The following is a 21,577-nucleotide window of genomic DNA, read 5'->3' on the forward strand; positions in this document are numbered from 1 at the left end:
ACCATTCCTCTGGGGGAAAAATATGTATTAGAGTTTTCCAGAGACACAAAACCAAGAATATATATTTATTAATATTTATTTATTTATTTATTTATTTATTTATTTATTTATTTATTTATACAGTATATATCTATATATTATGTAATTTAAGGAACTGGCTCATGCACCTGTGGAGGCTATAGAGTCTGAAATCTGCAGGGCAGATTGGTAGAGTGGATATTCACACAAGAGTTGATGTTCTAGTCTAATATTCAAAGGCTGGAGACACAGGTAGCCTAGCTGTGTTTCAGTCTGGCGGAAGGATTACTTCTTCAGGGTACCTCAGTCTTTGCTCTTAAGGCTTTCAAATGCTTAGATGAAGCAATTTTACTTTTGTAGGGTAATATACTTTAAAATGTGCTGATTCTAGTACTTTTACTTTAAAATTTTTACTTTTGGGACAGGCTCACTCCTGTTCAGGAGACAATTATAAGGCTTTTTATTTTGTTGCACATCGTCATGTGAACAAATGGAATAAATGTAACTATCCTTTGGCAGATGAAGGGATAAGCTGTATTGTTTTTTTTCACATCTGCAATACATTACTACAGTTAAAATGAATAAAAAATGATATATTTATATTAACATGGACAAACCGTAAAAACATAATCTTGAGTCCTAAAAAAATTGACAAAGGATAAGAACTGTATGTTGTCATTAGTATAAAATTTACAGATGGAGGGGCGCCTGGGTGGCTCAGTCGGTTGGGCAGCCGACTTCAGCTCAGGTCATGATCTCGCGGTCCGTGAGTTCGAGCCCCGCGTGGGGCTCTGTGCTGACAGCTCAGAGCCTGGAGCTTGTTTCAGATTCTGTGTCTCCCTCTCGCTGACCCTCCCCTGTTCATGCTCTGTCTCTCTCTGTCTCAAAAATAAATAAAATGTTAAAAAAATTAAAAAAAATTTACAGATGGAAAATAATGGTATGTACATTTCTATGCAGACCTACACCTGCAGTAAATGTATAAAAACATGAGATTTATTTAGACACCAACTTCAAGATAGTATTTATATAGAAGATGGTAGAAAAGCTATGCTGGCACTACACTGTTACAATTTTATGTTCTTAAAATTTAAGAAAAAAAGATATGAAGCAAATATTGAAAAATATTAACATCTTCAACATTTCTCTAGCAAGTACATAAGGTCTGGTATATCTTTTCCTGTAGTTTTGTTCTCTGTGTTCAAAATATTCCCTAATTAAAACATGTAAATTATACATTATAGTGTTTTGCACAAAACTTCATTATTTATAAAAATATTATTAAGGCCACATTATGAAATTATTTGAAAGTTAGTTCTTGTTTAACTGCTGTCTAAGTTAGCATACATATAATAATATAAACTTGAAATACAAAATAGCCCTTCTATTCTGTTTCCTGGGAAACAATTTTTATCAAGTCTTGACAGGAGATTTTGAAAGTGTCCTCTCTTCAGGCTGTGAAATGTCAAAGTTCATCTTCGTATGAGAATTCCCAACATGATAGAACTTTCTTAGCTCTAATCTGTAATGCAAGGTGTGAAAACAGAAGTTATAGTTTGATTCTGAGAACTGTCGATGTGCGAAGATGACAAAGGTTATGACAACTCAGAAGTGCCAAACAATGTAATTTTTGAGAAAAACAGACTCCATAGAACTCATTTTTTTAGTGTAGTCTGAAAACTCTCCAAATACCATTTCATCTTCTAAAGAGTAAATCAAAATAAATTATTTCAGTTTTAGTCTTTAACCAGAAATGTAACACAGGTCTCAGGGGCACCTGGGTGGCTTGGTGGGTTAAGCGCTTGATTTTGGCTCAGGTCACGATCTCCAGATAGTGAGTTTGAGCCCCACATCAGGCTCTGCGTTGACAGCAAAGAGCCTGCTTGGGATTCTCTGTCTCCCTCTCTCTGTGCCCCTCTCTGCTAGCACTCTCTCTCAAAATAAATAAATAAACTTTAAATAAAAAAAGAGAGTTTTAAGTTTCCCTTTTTTTAACTGTTTAATTTCCCCTTTAAATTGCAAATTCAGATTTACCTTTGAGGCAGAGGACTACTTTTTCTCGAGGATGGAAAATGAGTATGGTCCAAGCTGCTTCAGCAGCCCTTTGAATTTAACTAGAAGTCAGGTTCTAGGGAAAGTTAAGTGAACAAGTTCAAATGAAAAGCTTCTGATTAAGATTTAAAATTTTTGTTCAAATAACATATGGGAGTCTTTAATCAAAACTGTATCTCTGAAAATTAGATGTTTTTCTCAACTGTATTTGTACCCTTATTTTGAGGATTGTCAAATTATTTTGTGTTAATGAGGATGGTGTAAATGTATGACTTATTGAGTGTGTTTGCATAGGAGTGTGTGTATGTGTATGAGTGTGCGTGCATGTGTGTGCTTGTGTGTGCATGCTAATGTGGAAACATTAGCTTATAGGAGATTGTTTACATTGGATTACTTCCAGAAGCAAATGCAGGCTCTGTTTTACCCATTACCTCACAATGGAAGAAAGATTAAGAAAGAACTGTATCACTGGTCTTATAGCAAGAAACTTTAAACTAGCTTTGGTTTTCATAGTGGGCTGTGGTTTAAAAATAAATTGCCTAGACTTTGGGAAATGGATTTTAGCAACATTGAAATTATCTTCACAGCAGCAGATGGCGTCCTTGTGGATAAAATGGGATAACTGTAAAGGTAGTTGATGGTCCCACAGTCAGTGATCCTGAGAAGAGAAACAGAAACTCTCCAAACAGAAATTGGTCTTTCCTTTCTATAAGGTGCAGGGCCAATGGATCACATATCAGGAATATGTGGATTCTGGATTCTGGATTCTGGATTACCACTGGTGGTAGTTGTGCATGTGTGGTCTGGGCTGGGGGAAGGTGGAGTCCCACTGGGGGTAGTTGTGGGTGTGTGGGATGGGTTGGGGGAAGGGATTAGAGCACAGGCACATGAGCAGCTTCCAGCAATGCCAAGGCCGGCAATAAGTAAATAGGGAACTTACTAAGTGTTTCAAGGTCTGGTTTTCCCTGGTGATCTCTACAAGTAGCCACTTATAATACAATTTATATGTTAATCTGTGTTGAACTTTCTTGCAGTATCCACAAGCATTCAGAAATGGGCAATTACAAATGCAGTCCTGGAAGGAGTTCTACTTCTGTTCTGAAAGTAGGAAGCCAAAAAGAGGACCCACCATTCCTTTGCCAACAATGGGGAAGAAACGCACAAACTAGGGAAAAACATGGTTTTTTGAACCCATTAGAGATCTGAGATTGTGGGACACCCGAGAATTCTGAATTCTAAAGCAGGACAGACACCTCCAGGAGGAGTGGTATGCCCGGGTCAGCTCACTCGTGGCGGACAATAGAAGCAAACGTCCCATCATGATAGTAGGGAGCCATGCAGACACAGCTTAGCTACGTGGGTGTGCAGTTTGTGCTTAGCTGCTGGTTCGTTCCCATGAACTTTCACCTAGTGACATGAGAAATGTTGGGGATGAGGTAGAACATTAGAGAGAGACTCCCTCGGTGATGTATGGTGAGCTGCAGAGAAATGGCTGCTGCCACAGAAAGGCGCAAAGCCCTGCCCTGGGGGTACACCTTTCTCAGACAGAGAACCGCTGAAGGGGTGCAAGTTGTGGGGTGCATGGTGGGGCTCTCACCTCTGGTCTTGGGTGAATCCAATGTAGCTGGGAGAAAAGCAGAAGAGAGGATTTGGAAGTGTGTATGAACCTGTGGAATTGTATAGTTGATAGAATTATAACACAAAGAATAATCCAATTCATTGCTAAACCCGATTATTTTATATTTTAAATATCTGTCAGTCTTAACATTTTTCTTTCATTCAATGCCACCACTGAAGTTCAATTATCTGTTGATTCATCTTCGTCATTTAGACGATAGTAACTTTTCCTGCCTCTTTTATCTCCACGAGCCAAGTTGAATAAACATTTTAAAAAAATAATGTTTATTTTTAAGAGAGAGAGAGAAAGAATGCGAGCGGGGAAGGGGCAGAGAGAGGGAGACACAGAATCCGAAGCAGGCTCCAGGCTGTGAGCTGTCAGCACAGAACCGATGCAGGGCTCAAACCCACAAACCGAGAGATCATGACCTGAGCCAAAGTCAGGTGCTTAACAGAGTGAGCCACCCAGGCGCCCCCAAATAAACATTTTTAAATGTGAATCTGACCAGGGTGTCCTTCTCCCATTGTACTGGCTATTGTTTGTTGTTTAGACAAAATACCTGAGGTCTGGAATGTTTAAGTGACTTGTCTGTGGTCAAACATTGTTGAGGATTAAGTCAAATTCTTCTCATTCGTATTTGGTTCACAATACAGTTTTCTACATTGACTGGTTGAATATAATACCCATTGGCTAACGTATTATAAAATTTCAAGTTCTCTCTGATTTCCTTTATGCTTTTTTCCATAGAAGAGCTTAGGCGGTTCATTTCCTATGAAGACACACTTTGCTACCATAGAGGAGGATAGGTATGGTGATTCAAACATAGGGGCAGAAGCTCTATCAACAGTAAAAGTCTGTTCCTCACTTATAACATGAAATGATTGAGACTCAAACAGATTCAGTCATAGAGGTGTTAAGAGTAAAAGAAAATCTGTTTCTTTGACCACCAAGAAAACAATCAAGTTAAGCTCACTAATATTCCAGTCACGGAATCAAACTCTAGTCCCACGGAATCAAACTCATAAACCAAATGAAATAACACTATGAAATTGATAAGCAGATAAACCATATACTGAGTAAACTGCATATTCTTGAACTATCCCTACGGTTTTACGAGGACATTGTAATAAAGCATTTTTGGTTTTGTAGTTTACCATCAGCAACCAGTGAAGTGGCTGTTTTATTATGCTTTGCTTCTGGCTGAGTGTGAAGGGAAAAGGAGGTTTGTGGGGGAGATGGCTTTTATTTCTATATAGATGCCGGCAACAATAGAAAGCGGAGGATAGAAAATTACTAGTTAGGTACTGTACATCCTGTTTGTGAAAAAGTTCTGTTTTTTAAATGGATGCCAGTGAGAATTCTCTTTTTTCCCTAACTTTCCTAGCACATAATCTCCACCTATTCTGACATTCATTGCAACGAAAGAGATGTCAAAAGCGTAAGAGTTTTATATAAAATCCTTCCATGTAGTAGTCCCTCTAAATACGTGTTTGTTTTGATTGAATTATACTACTTCAAGTCGAGCACCCAGCCCTGCTCCAGTTTTCATGATTTCCCTTGTCTGGGGCCACTAGAGCTACTTTAAGGAAATAATGACTTGTTTCTGATTCACATCATTCTTTTGGGTGACTGACTCCATTTTCTGCTGCATACATTTCTTAATAAAGTGTCCTTTGCTTTACCACTTACTATTATATTTCATTGTGTTCTAAGAAGAATGGGCTTATATGCTATACAGGTATATAATAAGATAAATTCCCCAGAGTGGCAACTATTTTTTTCAAATATGACTTATAGAAGAGACTTACATTAAAGAGCTAGCCTTATTGAATCCTGGTGGTTGTGTAGACTGATGCCTCTATTGTCAGTTAATTAGGAATAATTGGTTAAAAAGGGGCTGTATAGTGATGCAAAATCATGATGGAAAACCAAGGGCTATTTCAAACATTGCATAAGAGCACACATAAACTTAATTGAAAATATGTAACTTTGTATCCATGTAAAAAGCAGATCAGCCTTAAAACGATGTGAAAAACTATAAAACTTAAGTACACTATTATAAAGACTTAATAAGTATGTTTAATTATGTTTTATTTCACTATACACATGCAATTAATGTTTGCTTTCAAGAATGATCTTCAAATTAAATATTAGTGCAATAATAAACACAATTCTTTTTTTTTTTTAATTTTTTAACGTTTATTTATTTTTGAGACGGAGAGAGACAGAGCATGAACAGGGGAGGGGCAGAGAGAGAGGGAGACACAGAATCTGAAACAGGCTCCAGGCTCCGAACTGTCAGCACAGAGGCCGACATGGGGCTCGAACTCACGGACCGTGAGATCGTGACCTGAGCCGAAGTCGGACGCTTAACCGACCGAGCCACCCAGGCTCCCCTAAACACAATTCTTAAAACAAATAAACATATATACATACACCACCCGCTATCCCCGTCACCCTTCCCCCACATCAACTCATTCCAAAAGCAATGCCATCTATTCTCCATCAGTCCCTATTTGGCTAAATCAAAAATAATATAAGCATAGACATTTCTAAATTATTGGCTATTGGGAAAATGGTCTTGTTTAGAATACGTAAAATATTTTCCCCAAAAGTGTTTTCTGAACGTATTGAGTTAAAATGTCAAGTACTAAAATAAGAAGCGTCAAAGTTGTCAAGTACCCAAATTTAAGGAGTAGACACCTCCTCAAGAACTTCGTTAGCACGACAAAGACAACTCTGTCAATCAGAAACCCAGGACAAAGACCAAAGTTCTTTTCACAGGACATGTTCCATTTGCAGTATCCTAACCCTTGGAAGTTTTGGCTGATTTTGAAAGGCTCTTAATAAAGGTACCCTTGAGGAAACAAAGAAGGAGAAGGAGAAGGAGGAGGAGGAGGAGGAGGAGGAGGAGAAGGAGAAGGAGAATTTATAAAGGAACAACCAAATCATTTTTCCAACACTTCACCAATATCCCAGACTCCCCCTCCCTCGTGAGCATGAGCAGAAGCCCAGGGAGAAGACAATCACCAGAATCAAGAGGGGAATAACACAGCTTTTTACTCCTATGTTAAAACAGAAGGACTTAATCTTCCTTAAAAGTTCGGTTCAGAACGTCTCAAATTAAAAATATGCGATGAAACTGACCTGTCTGAAGCCAAAAGACATAATTTTTTTCATGTCCCTGTGGCTATGTGCTTGTTCCACACACCGTGGTCTATTTCTTTTTGCCTGTGTGACTCAAAGTTAAAGAGAATGGGAGACAGACAAGGCCGAGAGGCGGCGGCCTGAAACCGGCTGCCGGCCCACCATTTGGCATGGTGAGTGTTGTTGGTTCCCTGTGGGTTAAGTGGTGATGAAAACTAGCCGAGCGCGAGAAGTCTTGCTGGTACCTTGCCTAAGAGCACCAAGCTGCAAGAGATTGTGTGGTAGGCTGCCAAAGGCAGGAGCTGGGAAGAAGGGAAGAATTTCAGCGGAGTGAAATCTCTCCCCTTAAAGAACCGTGCGGTGAGGAGGCCACTTACAGTTTGCCCTGAAAGAACTATCTGGCCTTACAAGGGAGCTGCCGTGTGGGCACCTGCCATACACAGGGCATCGGGAGGCAGCCAGGTCAGTGAGAAGCTCACTAACCACACACCAGCTATGTGACACCTACTTGTCCTGTATATATCTTCGATCCCTCCTGCTTCCTTTGAACCATAGCAGCTAAGAATGCATTTCTTTTACATACTGAGTTTCAATTTACGCTTTTGTTTTAAGAAAGAGTGCCATAGACACATTTTTAAAAACATGTTAAAAATTACCAGAATTAAGTGACCGACTTCGGTTCAGGTCATGATATCACAGTTTGTGAGTTCGACCCCTCGTTGGGCTCCGTGCTGACAGCTCAGAGACTGGAGCCTGTTTCAGATTCTGTCTCTCTCTCTCTCTCTCTCTCTCTGCCCCTCCTCCACTCATGCTCTGTCTCTCTCTCTCTCTCTCTCTCTCTCTCAAAAATAAATAAACATTAACAAAAATTTTTAAATTACCAAATCAATTTTCTATAGCAGCTAGCTCCAAAATTATGCAATTCCATAGTTAGAAATCACAGAGATTTGGGGAAGACTTGTAAGAATTCACAATGCATACAGAGAAATAGGCATGACTGTAAGAAGGGGAGACTCACCTCAAATTTTCTTGCTGAAAATGACCTCCGCGTCCAGGCTTGCCTCCATACCACAGTCACACATTATGCATGCAGATGTGTATATCCATGCATATATATGTAGAATATATCTGCAATAGTATACAAATATATAATATATGTTGGGTGATGACTCCAAGAAGGGATAAACATTCAGCAAAAATGTTAGTTTTACTTTTCTTTACAAAAATTAATTTTAAAAATTAGTCATTTTTTATTTGCTGCTACGGGCTACAGAAGGATAACTGTTTCTCCTGCATAAAATGCAGGCTTATAGGAATTATAGAGATTTATGAAATAAAAGCTTTTGCTACTAATACATATTTTAGCCACATCTTATTCACTGCTTTTCACATTTACATCTTAGCTTTGCAACAGCATTCTATGCATATATTTTGCAGATATTGAACATACAAGTAGGGAAAGATTTATAATAAAGGTGGACAAAGATATGTACAATCATAGAGTACAAATTAGGAAATTTTACAGTTTGAAGAGAGACAGATCTCTCATTCATTGTTTGGATTTAAAGAGTGCTACACAAATGTACTCCATTTTTACATTTGTACATCTTATTTGAATTGAGCTTTGTTCCATGTAATATTATAACAATATGTCAAACATAATTGACATAGTCACTTAAAAGTGTTCAGAAAGTCAGCCTATGGAATGGGAGAAAAATATTTACAAACCATATACCACATAAGGAGTTAATTTCCAAAATGTAAGAAACTTCTACAACTCAGCAAAAATCTAATAACTTGATTAAAAAATGGGTTAAAAACTTGAATAGACATGTCTACAAAGAAGACATACAAATATCCAAAAGGTATATGAAGAGTCTCAACATCACTAATGTCAGAGAAATTTAAATCAAAACCACAATAAGATATCACTTTACATTTGTTAGGATAGTTACTATCAAAAAAAAAAAAGACAATTAGTGTTGACTAATTAAAGATGTGGAAAAATTGGAACCCTTGTACACTGTTGGTGGGGATACCAACACTGATATGGAAAATAGTATGGAGATACCTAAAAAAATTAAAAATAACACCACCAGGGGAACCTGGGCGGCTCAGTAGGTTGAGTGCCAACTTCAGCTCAGGTCATGATCTTGCAGTCCGTGAGGTCATGGACTCCCTGCTCTCAGCACGGAGCCTGCTTCAGATCCTCTATCCCACTCTCTCTTTGTACCTCCCCTGTTCACTTTCTCTCTCTCTCTCAAAAAATAAAAAAAAAATAAAAAATCGGTAAATAAAATCTACTCTGTGACATAAGTCTACTTCCGGGTATTCATTCAAAAGAACTGAAATCAGGATCTTGAAAAGCTACTAACTTTCCAATGCTCATTGCAACACAATTCAAAATAGTCAGGGTAGACAATCTAAAATATTTATTTGTGCATAAATGGATAGAGAAAATATGGTATTTACATACAATGAAATATTATTCAGCCTTAATAATGGAGGAAACTCTGCCCATATGTGACAACATGGATGAGTTGAAGGATGTTATACTGAGTGTAACAAAAGTCACAAAAGTCACAGAAAGACAAGTAATGTGTGACTCCACTCACATGACGTATCCAAGTCAAATGCATAGAACCAGAGAGGAGGATGGTGGTTTCCAGGGGCTGGGAGAGAGGGAAACAGAGTTGCTATCAACAAACACAAAGTGACAATTACGCAGATTGAGGAAGTCCCAGAGATCTGCTGTACAGCATTATCCCTATAGTTAACAATACTGCCTAGTACACTTAAAAATTTGAGAGAGTGTGGATGCCTGAGTAGCTCAGTCAGTTAAGTGTCTGGCTCTTGACTTTGGCTCAGGTCATGATTTCACAGTTCATGGGGGTGAGCACCGTGTCAGACTCTGCACTGAGAGCACAGGGCCTTTTTGGAAATCTCTCTCAACCTGTCTCTATGCCCCTCCCTCATGCTCTCTCTCTCATTCTCTCTCTCACAAAATAAATAAGTAAACTTTCAAACAAATGAGAGAGTATATTACATGTTTACCCAAACAAAATGCCTTTTTAAAGAAGTGGTGGACACTTTTTAATATTATAAAATTTTGTAGCTTATAGTCTTTTGCATAAGCTTTTCGATGCCTGAAAGGATGTTCATATTCTACACATTAAAAAATAAACCGTAAGAGATGTGGGAAAATAACTAATACTGACTGCCAACAGGAAGAAATGACACAGTATTTCACAAGCTAAAGAAACATCAATCACTAATGCAAGTAACTTCTAAACATAATATTTTCACTATATAGTCTAAATTAAGGGAGAAACATAAATCAACTACAAACAAATCATGAACTCTTTCTCATGGGCTGGTTTTACAAAGTGATATGAAGGTGATATAAAGTTCTGAAAATATTTTATGTATATTATGAGATTAAGCAAATAAATAATGTTTTGATACTGTTGGGAACCAGAAATTTCACTATAGAGAAAGGAAATATGAAGAAATACTGAAGTCAAGGCATGACCCTGAAAAATTTGGATTGCAATTGGAAATATCAATGTGAATTCATGATTTCTAATATCATGTGTATCTGTTCAATTCCTTTTGTGTACAGAGAAAAGCAGAGTGCTAAGGTTAAAAACAGAGACAAACAAAAACAAATTAAACACACACACACACACACACACACACACATACACAGAGTAAAAATACCTGTTGTCTCATTTCTACCATTTACCAGCTCTTTTACTATGACTGAGCCACTAACTTTTCAGAGCTGTAGTTTGTCATCTGTAAAACCGTAAGTCACAAATCTTTGAAAATACTTGGGTACTCCAGTGCAATAACATATAATATACTACTATAAAGTAGATTAAGTCAAATGGAGGGTCCATCTCTTCTAAAACTTTTACCAGAATCTGTCAGCTCTGGTCATAGGGCCCTCTTGCTAATGAGCTGAGTTGTGGTCAATGATGAATTGGGGATGATACATCACTGTTGCACCAGTGGAGTTCAGCATAACTGATATCATAGCAGTATAGTGTGCAAAATCTAAACATTCTTAGCAGAGAATGGCAAATGAAACAACCCTTGGGAAAGTTTATACCAGTTTCAAAATTATGTTCTTAAATTCTTTGCCTGTTGTCCTCCTGTTAGGGCTTGAATGTTTGCATCCTTTCAAAATTCATATGTTGAATCCCTACCCCTAATGGGATGGTATTAGCAGGTGGGTCTTTGGGAGATAAATAGATTTAGATCAAGTCTTGAGTTTCTTCAACATGGATTAATGCCTCTATAAGAAGAAATCAGGGAGCTCGCTCTCTCTGCCATGTGAAGATATATCAAAAAGGCAGCTACCTACAAGCCGAGAAGAGGGTCTTCACCAGAACTCGACCGTGCTGGCATCCTGATCTTGGAATCCTTAGTCTCCACAACTGTGAGAAATATCTCTATTGTTTAAGTCACCAGTCTATGGTATGTTGCTCTAACAGCCAAAGCTGACTAAGAAAACGACTACAGAATTCATATACAATTTCTTTTTAACTCCATCTCCCATAAACTTGAAATAATTTTCTAAACACACTAATGATTTGCACAGTACAAAATCATACCTGGATAGTTCATTTGAAATGATAAACCATATAAATGTAAAGAATAACTTGGGGCGCCTGGGTGGCTCAATTGGTTAAGCGTCCGACTTCAGCTCAGGTCGTGATCTTGCAGTTCGTGTGTTCGAGCCCCACATCGGGCTCTGTGCTGACAGCTCAGGGCCTGGATCCTGCTTTGGATTCTGTGTCTCCCTTTCTCTCTGCCCCTCTCCCACACATGCTCTGTCTCTCTCTCAAAAATGAATAAACAGTAAAAACATTTAAAAAAATAAAATGAATAACTCTTTTTGTATAACATTTTTTAAATCAATAGTTTTTTTTAAAAATAATCCTTCCTTATGTTCCCAAAGATACAATTGGAAATATCTCTTCCATTATATAAGTCAAAAATAATGGGATCTCTTGACAAATTAATAGTACTTAGGACATTTTACAATTTTTAAGTCAAAAGATTTTGTGGGTAAGTGAAATTGATTCTTTTTGAAATATTAATATCTATTTGCAGTTGCACTTGTAAAATACTGACCTATTTCTTTCTCCACAAAAATAAGTGTGCTAATATTCCAGAGATAGGCCATATGCTATTGCTCTGGATCTCCTGTGGCTTTTGAGACATGAATTCTCACCCAGTGTTTCAGCAAACTGCCTTTTCAGTACTGCGCTAAATCAACCACTTGAGAAATAGTGTGATAACTATGGTAGTCACCATATAACCTTCACATGTAGAAAGTGAGATTCCATTTTATTATCACAATCCTTTTAACATTGAGGTGGTAAGTTGTTTTTTCTAAATAACTTCTTTCTGTTGGAGCTGCCATCTGCAGTGAAGATTAAGGCTAAGATGCATTTTAGTGGCAGTTAAGAGAGGAGTGTGTGTGTGTGTGTGTGTGTGTGTGTGTGTGTGTTTCTTAGAGTAGCTACATCACATTTAGGATAAGTAAAAATTTTGAAACATTTAGAATAATAGCATTAATTCTACATTTTTTTGACCATAAATTCATGCTAGGTGAGAAAAAAAATAGAGCAAATAGACATTTATTTCATGATATCCAATTGCAGTAAGCTAAAAATACCTGAATATGTAGTGATATTATATTATGAAGGATATCCATTCTAATCAATAGAAATGTCTCAAAGTATTTCTATTTGACTGTATAGTGATTTAGAGAATTCCCTCGACATGTAATATTCTATTTCTTTTTTTATTCTCAAGTTCAGAGAGGTTTCCTATGACATATAGCCAGGCAAATACATATGGCCAGGCATTTGATGTAGCCACACAGAAGAGAGGCTCATTTTCTAGAAATATTATACCAGTGTGGCTCTGAAACTAGAACCATCATAAAAAAGAATGAAACACAGGGTTGAAAAAGGGTGTTAAGAGGAAATCTTAGGGGCGTCTGGGTGGCTTAGTTGGTTGGGCATCCAACTTCGCTCAGGTCATGATCTCACAGTTCATGAGTTTGAGCCCTGAGTCGGGTTCTGTGCTGACAGCTTGGAGCCTGGAATCTGCTTTGGATTCTGTGTCTCCTTCTCTCTCGGCTCTCCCTCTGCCACTGTGCTCTGTCTCTATCAAAAATAAATAAATGTAAAAAATAAATAAATTAATGTGGTAAGAGGTAAGGGTCTTGGCTCATTTTTGTTTATATGGATATCTTACTTGAGTTGTATCATTTATTGAAAAGATCATCAAATCTCCACTTCACTGTACTGTTTTATGTTTGCTATAAAATGTTCAACACATTTATAAGCCTGGTATTATCACTTTTTGCCCGTATAAGCAAGCTGTGGATCATGAAGGTGAAAAAGGCATATAACCAGTAAGTAAAAAAGTTATCATTCCAAGATCTTTTGGCTGCCAAATTCATACTTTTCTACCTTGACTTATTTCTGCAGTTCTTTCCGTTTTACTTCAAAGATATAGAAGCATTTGTTAAATTAATAACTAAATCAGCAAAGACACTATATATATAAAAATGTTTTTGAATGACCTGGAAGGAAATAGTGTTTCTGAGAACTAGTTTTGGCCACGGAATGGGGGCATATCAGAAATGAGTGAGTGAGTGCCCGAGTGTCGAAGAAGACAATGAAAACACACATTTCAAGATAAAGTGGAGAGGTTCTCTTGAGACTAAAGTGATATTTCAGTAATAAAATTTTATATAGGTAGAGGCATTGTCCTAGATGGCAAGGAAGTTAAGAATAGGGGTAAGATACCTTTTATGATGAATGGTTCGTAGTGGATGGGACAAGGACAATGTTCTTTTAATTGCAGCACAAACACACAAAAAAGTAAAGTCTAGTTAATATATCATTCTGTAATGTAGCACAAACCAGAAGTCTTTAGTACAGAACTGAACAAAGATTGCAAAAATACCTGTTGGAAAATGCTTGAACATACACTGAGAACCAGGATTCATTGGCTGTATTTGACTAACTGGTAACATTTTAATCATGATAAGATTTGTTGAAAAAGGATCCCGTCAGTTCACTGTGTTCACATGTCAGTGTTCAGTCTCTCCTTGTTTCGATGGGACTCTGGACCCAGAGCGGCTAAGGAGTCAGCTTCTCTACATTCCTCAGGATTATCTTCATCCCTGGTTCACTTCTTTGTTTCAAAAACTATCGCAAGGTTTTTCTGGCATCTCCCAGTGTTTGTAACCTTTGCATATTTTGCATTGATTTTTCAAAATTCACCTCAGGGACCAAGTTTTTAATCCATTGATTTTCATATATACATGTATAGATTTTTTTCTGAATTCTTCACTAGATTCAGGGATTTTTTTGCTGGATGTGCTAACACCAAAAACCACATGGTCAGTTTTTGTGGCACGGTAGCATTATACTCTGGGTCCGAGATTCTGATTCTGTATCCAGCACCTTTGGCAACATCAGCATTTTTCTCTGCTGTAATGATCAGAGTAATATTCTATTCTCTCACAGAAAGAACCCCTTCTGATTGGATTCTACATTGAAAGCACATTCCTTGTTGTGCAACTCGGCAGCAATTTTTGTGCAACATTTTATTTGCTGCGAAATTCAGTTATATAGTTGACATCAATTAATGTTTATTGGCCAGGAGATAGATTTTCACATTCAGAAAACACATGCATTATTTTAATTTGTTTTTACAACTCCAAATCTCCTACCTTAATACTACTAATAATGGCAACAACAATTAAAAAAAAAAGTGCTCTTCATAACATCTCAATGTGCAATGGGAAACTGCATTTGTGAAGTTTTATATTATTAAACCAATGCTCAGGGACGATTATGATTATGTGGTAAGCTCATCTCAATGCTCTAGTTTTTTATTGTCACCTTCTCTGAAGAACTCTAAGCACTAAAGGAGAAATGATCGGATACTAAGCGCGTATTGAGGAAAGGTAGTTCAGGCTAACAGAGTTGGGCCTGCCCAGTGGGCTTGTGAAGCACACACTCAGGTAATAATGTTAGCGTTAAAGGAAATGAAAATGTCACGGTGAATGTGAAAGCAAACAGATGTCAGCTGGTGTGTAATGCTAATGGGAAAAATTAAAAAATAAAAGATCAATTCAAATGAGAGTAAACCTAAGTATTCCAAATGAAAATCCAATTAAAGGGATGCTTACTAGAGGTAAAACACACTCAATAGAAAGATAACTGCAAGTCCTTTCAGTTCTGGGGAAAAAAAAGTGCTAACTTTAATGCTCACAACTTGGGGGCCAATGACTAGATTGAACTCCCTGGATATACACACACATAAAGAAACATAAATTACTGCATTGCGCTAACAAAGTTATACAAAGAATGTGCTTACCTTTCAAAGAATTTAGAATCATCGTTTGGCCTCCTAGTAACTCCTAACAATGTCATTCTTTCCATGCCAGACCACTCAAAATCAGGACCCAAATCTGCAAAGCCAGGCTGGTTTTCTTTCTTTTTTCTTCAGTGTAATAATGTATATTTGACCTCTGTATACAATTACCACTTCGAAATTCAGATTTTACATTAGTTCACATCACCTAAAACCATGTATCCAGTTCCTGCTCTATCCACAAGTTTTTATACCCAAATCACAGACAACTGAAGGGAAATTGGGGAAATGCAGGACAAAAGAAAGTTGTTTGGCTTGAGGTAATATGAAGAGATGTGATGTAGATGTAAATGTCCCTATAAATGTGTAGAAATTTCCCTTTCTAACACAGAAATAAAAGTCAGAGGAAAAAGGCATTATCTAGAAAATAATCTGGCTCAAAAATAGCAACTGACCCAGAAGGCTGTTTTCTGAGAATGAAAAGCCTGTCTGTGAAGGAGTATGCATTACTCAGTGAACCAGAACTATGCAAAGTCCTAGCAATAGCCACATTTCCAGAAATCGGGATTTCATATAGTTGCCTCCAAAAGCGGACACATTCTTCTTGTGTGACTTTGTATTTAGAAATACAAGATGACTTGTTATAAGAGATAATAATAACTAGTTAGAATGTGGGGGAAGACAATCCTATCTTATTCTGCTACCTAAATTTCCAGCTTTATGAGGTCTAGATAGGAATACTTATTAATTGACCAATCCTGGAGTTCATATGGCTATATACCTAAGAAATATTTTAAAAATGCCAAGAAAGAAAATAACAATACAGAGAAAAACTATATAATAAATGGCTGAAATTTAGTGTTCACTTTCCCAATTACTTTGGTCAGAAAATGGGTCACTAAAGCCTTAAAGTGCACCTGGAAATGTAGCTTTCTGTGTCCACGCCCCAATATACTTGTGAGGCTCTTAATTCTCACATACAGGTTAGCCTCTTCTCCAGAGGCTAACTTTATTCCAGAACATCACTGACAAATAAATGGAATCTAGAAAGGGTGATTTATTCTATTCCCCTATGAGGAAATCTGAGTTCTACATAGGGTATGTAACCGATACAAAGTTACACAGCTAGTTAATGGTCAGACTCACACCAGAATACTGAATTTGTGTAAATACATTGCTTTTAATATACTTTTGGTTTTAAAATGTGTATATATGGCTCTCAGCTCCTTTTTGTTATCACCTTATTTATTCGGTCTCTCAATTTTAGCAATTCTTATGTATTTATTCATGACAAACGCTTGCTTGGGGCTGTCTGCATGGTTGGAAAGTAATGAGAAATCAGGTCGATAATTAATCAGATTTTCTCTTTACTCATTGGAAAACATAGATTTAATTGCATGTAGTTATCTTATGAGCAGTAAGTTTTAGTTTGCTTAAGATTCTGCACATATATGTACAGCATTTGAAATTGAAACAGTAAGGTTTATAAAAGTCAAATTGTAGTTTGTAAAAGCACTTCAATTTTCTTTATGTATATTTTCATACATTTGCGTACTTATGCTAATCAGTTCCTGAAATATTTTATTTATGTAAGAAACCATGACCTGGATATATGCAATGGCACAATATTTATATTGAATTATGAAATGTCATTAAGAATATGGGTTCTAGAGATTTTAACAGCTCTTAATGGCTGTGACATCATGAATGGGCTGACTTTACCTCTTAGTTTTCTCATTTTTCAAATGAGAAATAGTATCTCCATTGTCAGATTGTTATATATATTAAATATATATATATATATATATATATATATATATAGCACTTAGAATAGTGACAGGAACGATAAACTCTACAAAGTTGTTGGCTATTAATTATTATCACCATTAATAAGATTTTAGACTTTAAGACTGATATTCTAGGCCTATTAATCATTATGTATTTTGTTTTTATATTTATTTTACATTTCTCTCTCACTATTAACATAGTATTTCGCTATACCAACTTCATATTATATAATTTTATACCCCATTTGGAATATTACAGACTATACATAAAAGCAAAATAAATCCTCTAACATCAAAAATATAGAAAATAGTGGTCCAGAGAACAGTGTAGCACCTGGCACATGCAAAAGTATCAACAGTCAACTGGAAGGATGGACTTTGGCCTAAAACATATCAAGAGATATCACATAAACTCTACAATAATCTTATTTGAACTAATGAAAGTAGGCTCTGAAAAACAAAATCTTGGGTTTGTTTTGTTTTGTTTTTTGTTTGCTTTCTTTTCTTTTCTTTTTTTGGAAATCTTAGCTCTTACCTGGAAATTTGGGAATTTATACCAAGGGCAAATAAAATTTCTTATACTATTAAACTTACACAATACAAATTTCCATATTGAAAGGAGCAATTTGCTTTAGGCTGAGGGATTTAAAATAAAAACACGATTCACAAATTTTACTATTGTCTCTCTTTTTTTGTTATTATATATATGTTAGTTAACTTTAATTATTGGCTTTACTGTGCACTTAAAAATCATGAAAACTGATGGGCTTGATTTCTATTCACCTTACAAATAGATTTAAAGCACGAACAAATAAGTGTTATCACTACAAGGATAACTTGGCACATTTTCCATTATGGAGAAGATTCAAACACAAGTAAACAAGTCAAGCAGATAAAAACTAAAAGACTAAGGGGCGCCTGGGTGGCTCAGTCGGTTAAGCGACCAACTTCGGCTCAGGTCATGATCTCGCAGTCCGTGAGTTCAAGCCCCGCGTCGGGCTCTGTGCTGACAGCTCAGAGCCTAGAGCCTGCTTCAGATCCTGTGTCTCCCTCTCTCTGGCCCTCCCCCGTTCATGCTCTGTCTCTCTGTCTCAAAAATAAATAAACGTTAAAAAAAAATTTTTTTTTTAAACTAAAAGGCTTGGAGCACCAACGTGGCTCAATAGGTTAAGCATCCAACTCTTGAATTCAGCTCAGGTCATGATCTGGTCATTCATGAGTACAAGCCTCAAGTTGGCTTTGCACTGACAGCACTGAGAACTGCTTGGGGTTCTCTCTCTTCCTCTCTCTCTGACCTTCACCAGACCTCTCTCTCTCTCTCTCTCAAAATAAATAAATAAATAAATAAATAAATAAACAAATAAACAAATAAACAAACAAACAAATAAAAGAAATAAATAATCTTAAAAGGAAACTAAGAGACTAAAAATTATATGTAAATTGGTAAATATAATTAATAAGTTTTACTACTTCACATAGGTAGAAACATGCATAGCAATTATGTAACGTATTTTTTCTTCAACACTGAGGAATAATTTCTTCAAAGTTATAGGAACCAAGATATGGAGTAATTTCTAAACAATTAGCATAACAAAGACCACAGACTAGGATCGCAATGAAGTTTCATATCAATAACAATAACAGCAAAATTAATAATCCAATATATTTAAAACTATAAAACACAATTACCTATGGGTCAAATAAGTAATAGGAAAATTAAAAAGTGATTTGGAATTACCAAAAATGGTGAATACACAGCAAATCAAATCTTTTATGATGCAGATAAATTAGCAATTGAAGGAAAACATAGGGCCTTAAATGTCAGAAGAAAATAGATGCTGAAGTTAAATTCAGCCAAATGTTCAGCTGAAGGGACATCCAAGAAAAGTAGAACCGAGATAATGATTATAATAGCAGGAATTAATGAAATGGAAAGCAAAGAAGAAGCAAAAATCAACCAGAATGAAAAATATGTTATTTTAAGTCTAGTAAAATTTTAAACTAACAAGAATAATCAAGCAAAGACACAGAATGCACATATAAACAATAGTATGAATTAAAGTGGGATATGACTATATAATAAAAAATACAAAAAATAATATGGGAATGCTATAAAATACTTTGTCTTAACATATTTAAAAATCTAGACAAACATAATTTTAAAATGACTACACACACACACACACACACACACACAAACTAGAAAACATAAACATCCCATAATCATGAAAAGATAAACAACTTAAAATCTTTACAAAAGGAAACACTGTCCTCAGTCATACTTTAAAGGAGGCAACTATTCCAATTTTATAGAAACCTTTGCAGAAACCAGAAAATTTCAATTTAGTAGGCTTATCTTGATCCTCAACAGAAAAAGATAATACAAAAAAGTTTAAGATAGAGGACAATTTTACTTAAGAACAAAGATAAAAACACCACCCAGAAAATTGCACACTGTATCCAGGTTTATTAAAATATACCCTAAATGAAATGAATTTATTAGAACACTGCAAGGTTGGTTCAATTGTAGAATATGTGAGGTTCTTTTGTTTTGTTTGTTTATTTCAGTAGGTTTCATGCCCAGTGCAGAGCTTGACCTCTCAACCCTGAGATCAAGACCTGAGCAGAGATCAAGAGTCTGACACTTAACTAAGCCACCCAGGTGCCTCAACAATACAAAATGTCTTAAAATATTACTCCAGACAGTATTATTTTTCCTGCATATTTATTGCCATCACTTGGAAAAGAATCATACTTTCCCATATCATATATGTCAGCCCGAGACATGTAGTTTGCTTTAGATGATGAACTGTAAATGCAGTGTTAGGCAAAAACTTCAAGAGGCAGCCTGGCCTTACCCATGATTATGCTTCTTTTACCAAACCAACAGTGTTCCACATGGAAGCTGTTCCATCAGTAGATTTGAGTTGAAGACAAAATGAGATACAACTGCAGCAAATCTGAGATAAACACTTAGCATGAGCAAGAAATAAACCTTTGTTAAGTTACTGAGTTCTGTGGTTATTTCTTTTTGCAGTTTAACCTATCCTGACTATTTCAGTAATTTACCACATTAACAAGTTAAAAGTGAAAATTTCAGTGAACACCCAATTATCCTGTAAAAGCTTACAATAAAATTCAATACTCATTAATGATAGGAAAAAAATGACAATAAAATAAAATAAAAAGAAGCATCCCCATCCTAACTAAAGGGAACCTACCAAAAAACAATAGAAAAAAATAATGGTAAAAATGTTAGAAATGTTCTATTTAACACTGGGAACAAGACAAGTATGCTTATTATATAATATATGCTTATATACAAATATATTACTTATTTTATTAGTGTTCTAGCTGTCACAAAAGTCAAAGAAACAAAAATAAAATATCTAAGTATTGGAAAAAAAAGTATGACAATATTTTCAGTGATATGGTTGCTTACATAGAAAATCCTAAATACTCTACAAATAAGGTGTCAATTAATATGAGAGCTTACAAGAAGACAAGTGATATAAAGATTGACTGCATGCTATAGGCCAGTGAAAAGAGAACGTATTTAAATGAAATGTACAATGTAATAGCATAATCTTGTGAAATCATCCAGGAATGATGCTTAAGAAATGGTGTAAGACATTTTTAAAGATAGTTATAGAACTCTACTGAGAGCCATTTTATAGACCTGTGCAAAACAGAAACACACCATGTTCATGGCTATAATAAATAGGCCAGTTTTTTAAACATTGACTTATAAGTAAAATTCAATTCCTATTAAAATTCTATTATCTGTGTGGGACTTGCTAAGACTGATCTAAAATTTATATGGCAAAGCAAAGGGCTCAGGATATACAAAATATTCATGAAAAATGGCACATTGGAGAGACTTGCCTACAAAATGTGAAGGTTTATTATAATGCTACAGTAATTCAGAGAATATGTTATTGATATAAGGATAAAAAAGAGATAAACTGAACATTGCAGTGAGCACAGAAATATTTCTGCATATGTATGAATACTTCATTTGTTACAGAGGCCACACTGGAGTTCAGTGAGAAAAGAATATCATTTTCTCCAACTAGTGCTCTCTAGTCACTGATTAGACTTTCCCAAAATCAACAAAGTTGCTCCATATTTCACACAAAAAACAAAATTTCAACTTCAGGTAAGTTGAACACTTACATGAGAAAGAAGAAAATAAAACATTCAGGAATTTTATCTAGTGATATACTTAAGGCTCTAGAAAATGCCTGGCACACAATTGGTACTCAATAAATTATATGAACAAATATGGGACCATATGAAATCAGAGTAAGGAAAGATTTCAGGAAACACTTGTGTCTGTAATAAACAGTAAAGGAAATGATTGATAAATTTTGATAATTTAAAGTAAAAATTTCTCTTCATCAGAAGCCACTATTAAAAAGTATAAAAACATAAGCTACGAACTGGAAGAAGATATTTACATTAAATACACATTAAAATATTAGTATTTAGAATAAAGAACACTGACAAATTAACAAGAAAATGACAAAAAACTCAATTTAAA

The sequence above is a fragment of the Neofelis nebulosa genome, chromosome 3 (assembly GCF_028018385.1).
Source record: "Neofelis nebulosa isolate mNeoNeb1 chromosome 3, mNeoNeb1.pri, whole genome shotgun sequence".
Taxonomy (NCBI): domain Eukaryota; kingdom Metazoa; phylum Chordata; class Mammalia; order Carnivora; family Felidae; genus Neofelis; species Neofelis nebulosa.